The following is a 5,430-nucleotide window of genomic DNA, read 5'->3' as shown; positions in this document are numbered from 1 at the left end:
CTCTGTGTATAACAGATATGTTTTTATCTGCCATGAATTGAACCATTTTAAGAATAACACAACCTAGATTTTGTAGGATAGGCCATGACATGATAGTGTGTCATTTTTAGTTTTGTGTCATTACACATGAGAACATAAGAAAGGCTTGTTTGGTTGTTAGTAGCTTATTGATCCCAGAATCTCATCAAGCAGCTTCTTGAAGGATCCCAGGGTGTCAGCTTCAACAATATTACTGGGGAGTTGGTTCCAGACTCCCACAATTCTCTGTGTAAAAAAGTGCCTCCTATTTTCTGTTCTGAATGCCCCTTTATCTAATAATCCATTTGTGACCCCTGGTCCTTGTTTCTTTTTTCAGGTCGAAAAAGTCTCCTGGGTCGACATTGTCTATACCTTTTAGAATTTTGAGTGCTTGAATCAGATCACCGCGTAGTCTGCTTTGTTCAAGACTGAATAGATTCAGTTATTTTAGTCTGTCTGCATATGACATGCCTTTTAAACCCAGTCTGGTCGCTCTTCTTTGCACTCTTTCTAGAGCAGCAATATCCTTTTTGTAACGAGGTGACCAGAACTGAACACAGTATTCTAGATGAGGTCTTACTAATGCATTGTAAAGTATTAACATTACTTCCCTTGATTTAAATTAAACACTTTTCATTATATATCCGAGCATCTTGTTTGCCCTTTTTATAGCTTCCCCACATTGTCTAGATGAAGACATTTCTGAGTCAACATAAACTCCTAGGTCTTTTTCACAGATTCCTTCTTCAATTTCAGTATCTCCCATATGTTATTTATAGTGGACATTTTTTTTTGCCTGCGTGCTGTACCTTACACTTTTCTCTATTAAATGTCATTTGCCATGTGTCTGCCCAGTTCTGAATGCTGTCTAGTTTTGAATGACCTTTGCTGCTGCAACAGTGTTTGCCACTCCTCCTATTTTTGTGGCATCTGCAAATTTAACAAGTTTGCTTACTATACCAGAACCTAAGTCATTAATGTAGATTAGGAAGAGCAAAGGACCTAATACTGATCCTTGTGGTACTCCACTGGTTATCTCGCTCCATTTTGAGGTTTCTCCTCTAATCAGTACTTTCTGTTTTCTACATGTTAACCACTCCCTAATCCATGTGCATGCATTTCCTTAAACCCCTACTGCGTTCAGTTTGAGAATGAATCTTTTAATACAACAGCCCCAAAATGGAAAATATAATTTTAACATATATACAATCATATCATGAGGTGATACACACATATTAATGGGAGGAAAAAAAATAGATCCATCCAACTCCATCCATCGCCAATATTTGTGATTATGATTATTTGAAGGAGGCTGTGTGGTCCAGTGGTTAAAGAAAGGGGTTTGTAAGGTAGGTTCAAATCCCAGCTCAGCCTTGGATAAAGGCGTCTGCTAAATAAACAAATAATAATTATTTGCTCATCACAGATTTTAACAATTATTCAACAGAAACCCCCCCTATGGTGTGGCGTGGTGGTACAGAATTTGTTCCACTGGTTCCAAACAAATGAATCAAAACAATAGTATATTGTTTTTCTAATTTAAAATTTTAGATTTTCTCACTCAAAAACTGTTTCCTAAAAAAAGCATAATATTTACTTTTAAGAAAATATAACCTAATTATAAATCTGGTTCAAGGCATCAGTGAACTTTAGCTACATTTTTTTTATAAAAAGACATAGGGCAGATTTGGATGAAACGTGAATTTGGTTTATGTCTGAGGGGGACTGCCCGTGCTCTTCCTGTTGTTTTGAAGGGAGTTTGAACTGACACGGCACAATTCTGTTAGCACTGGCCAATGAAGAAAAAGTGGGAGGTAAAAGCAGCAAGCAAATCAAGAGCAAAAGACTTTCCCTTTAAGCAAACGATTACGCTAGCAGTTGCATTTGCTATGATCTTGAAGAAAAAGTTACTCTTTTTTGCTATATTACCATTTGTTAACGGAGTAATTAAATACCTACATTCATTAAATTGTTTTTTGTGAATGTGATTGCAGTGTTTTGCTATATTCAAACTTCTTTTTTTTTAATTCATAGGCATACATCTTAGTCGAAAGTGTTTTGAATTTGAATATTCACTTATTATTTTGTTGTCATTATTCTGAATATCCACATATGTGTTTGAAACCAAACACACAAAGAATGGTGCACAAAATTATATGAGCTGAAATAAATTCCTACACACAGCTATGAATTATGGGCTTTATAATATTGAAGAAAACAATTCTAGTTTGTTAGAAGCCTATAAAAGTTAATGAAGCCAGTACCCTATCATACTGCAGAGTCATGTCTGTGTTAGTCTATACCCAATGATTCCCAGCAATCATTTACACTTGGAGGAATATTTATATTTAGTAGGGTCTATAAAACGCATGCTGACATGTTAGTTATAAATGAGTTGCGTAATTTTGTGTTGTGCAAATTCTTTATAAAGTCAGTTACTTAAGTTTTAATCCAATACATTATTTGAAAGGCTGAAGCCATTGTTTAAAATGTGGTTATTATTTGTATATGATTGCTTTAAGAAGTGACAAAACTAAATCTAAAAAAAAACCAGTATCAACTATACAAATGAAATAGACTTTGATGATGGTTTGAGGACAGAAATGTCTGACACACTTCCAGTTACATTACCATTTTGCTGGAGGTGAGACGGTGGTTGGCAGTAAAGGTGTGGACACCACAGCAAACATTAATAAAACTGGAATTGTATGTTTAGAGATACAAATACAGCTATGGACAAAACATTTGCATCACCTTATAGAATTAACACATTTTGCTTCATAAATTTTATATTAAACCTGCTGTTTATGTCGTGTTAACACATTGAATTACATCGCACTTTATACTTAACGGAAAACTGACAAAAATTGAAAAATGTGGCATTTTGAAATCTAACATGAAAAATAATGCACTACTATTATGGTTTCTGGTAGACTTTTTCGATATCATTTTGATTACATGATGTTAAATAAAAAATCTTAATTATGTTCATATAGTTCATATATATATATATATATACATCCTAAAATTCTAGGTGAAACAAAACTTTTGGCCATAGCTGTAGAATGATAAACCAAACAATTTGTAATACTGCAATACATCAGCAGGTGGCAGCAACACATACTGCAGCTCTACAATCTGAAGTGATTGACAAGACAACAAGGACAGCACAGTAAAGAAATGTGCATTTTAAAGGACAACATCTTTTTGAACTTCCCTTGTAAAGCCTGAATACGCTTGGATTAAAAAAGTAGCTATTTCACTTTCATGGCATATCTTTAAACTTACTTGTCACTAATTAAGGACAACTCTGTGGTTTTTCCTTACACATTGATGGAAGGAAGTGCCTTCATGCATTATATTTTTAATTAGTTTGATTTCCCTTTTCTGTCTAGTTTCTTAAGACCAGTATGATCTTAAAGAAACTCAGGATGGAGGGATTGGTTACGTTCAAGTATAAACAGAGAGACGAGGAATCTCTGAAGCAACTAATGTCCTGGGTGAAGGAGGCAAACTGAATATAAAACGTCATATTATTTGGGTACCTTTCTAGAGATAAAGCTGTACTTGCTAGCACCTTCTTGTCTTTCTTTCACAGGCATTTCCTGCAAGTTGCCACCGCAAGTAACTTTTAAAAGATGGTAGATATAACATACATCCTTGACTTCCTTACTGCCTTTTTGAAGTTGTTATTATTATTATTATTATTATTATTATTATTATTATTATTATTATTATTATTATTATTATTATTATTATGTGTGCTTTTTTATTGATATGCCATTATATTTATACCAACAGTATGGCTGTAAAAGTTTAATGTTTAGCAAACAAAAAAATCCTACAACTAGTTATTACATTATGTCTGAAAACAAAATAAATCTATGTTGTCAAAGAGCTAAAAATAATATTAGGTATATTTTCTTTCTACCAAAGAGCAGATTCGCTAAACACTCATAAGCCTCTTTCACACTGGTGCTCCTACCCGGGTCCTGACCCAATGTTCTGGCTACCCGGGTCACAATCCTGCCTAGTGTGAAACCACATACCTGGGTCTTACCTGGGTCAACCCGGGTCGGCAGTGACCCACTTCAGGATGCGGGTCGACAAATATTAAAAAAGAATAGTTCTGGTAGATTTTGCCGACTCCATTTATCTCCATACTGAGCAGATTACCACACTTCAATATGTGTGCTATGATTACTCAATATAAGAAAAGATTGTAGATTTTCAAATATACACTTCCAGAAAATTACAAAAAGGGAAATCAGCATGCATTGAGTGCTGATGCAACTATGGTGACTCATTCTAGTGCAGTATACTGCATCTTTAGCGGAAGCAAGTGGTTTATGATATTTACAGTCATCCTAAATTGCTCCCTTGGCAGGAAGCTTCTGGACACAATCCAAATTCATGATGAGTCAGACTTTTTTTCATGCTGCACTATGTAGAAGTCTACCATCTTCATTATCAGATACATAAAGTGAGTAACTTACCACATTGGTTGCACTGATTCCAAAAAACCAAACCAAACACAATTAAAAGCAATAGAATACTGTTCTCATTTTTCTCCAATTTAATTTTTTATGTTACATCACTCAACCTTTCCTGTTTTCTAAAAGCGTGCTTGGATGTTTACCAGGCAGCAATACTCACCATACTCGCTGTTTCCTTTTATTAAAATAGAGACAAATTACAAAGCAGGTTCAAAGCAAAACAGACTAGACTCAACACCCACACTTCTAGTGTCGCCATGGTAGCTGCTAAAAACATGACTCATAGTATGCCTTAGGTCCACTAGGCATAAGATGTCTAGGGACTACCTGAAAATGTGATAATTTATAGCTAAATAGTCACTGATTCCAAAATGACTTGTTGCCACATGAGACGTGTGCACATTCTTTCCCCAGAGTGCTTTGAAAATGGGTGATGGGGTGAAAAAAGAGTGTTTTTAACATGTGGGCCGGTTTCAAGCTTATATCAGCTTAGCGATAGCTTTTAGCCTATCGACTTGACACTATAAAACTATGAACCTAGTTTGTGACCATGATTTTTCAGGAATCTCAGTCAACTAATAACAGAGTTATAATTAAAGAAAATTGGATAATTAGGCTGCAATATCGTGATCTGGTCCATGACGGACAGGCTATATATGGCAGATTAAGCATCATGTGTCACCTGTTCTTAGATAGTCTTGTAATATGTTCTGAGCTGTATACAATCCTGGATTTTCTGCCCCCAATGTATGAAGAGTTAAGGGGTGTGTCAAAATGGTACAGATGATCCTGTTTTTTGATCTCATTAGTACAATCGGCCCCCGGAGATCAAGAATCCATGTGTTTTGCTTGACACCGGTATGGAAGTAAAGATGACAGCGACATGTGTCAGGGCTACTGATCACAACATTAGAAA

Source organism: Acipenser ruthenus, chromosome 1, assembly GCF_902713425.1.
Source record: "Acipenser ruthenus chromosome 1, fAciRut3.2 maternal haplotype, whole genome shotgun sequence".
NCBI classification, from domain to species: domain Eukaryota; kingdom Metazoa; phylum Chordata; class Actinopteri; order Acipenseriformes; family Acipenseridae; genus Acipenser; species Acipenser ruthenus.
The sequence above is the reverse complement of the archived record's forward strand: the minus strand, read 5'-3'. Positions refer to the sequence as shown.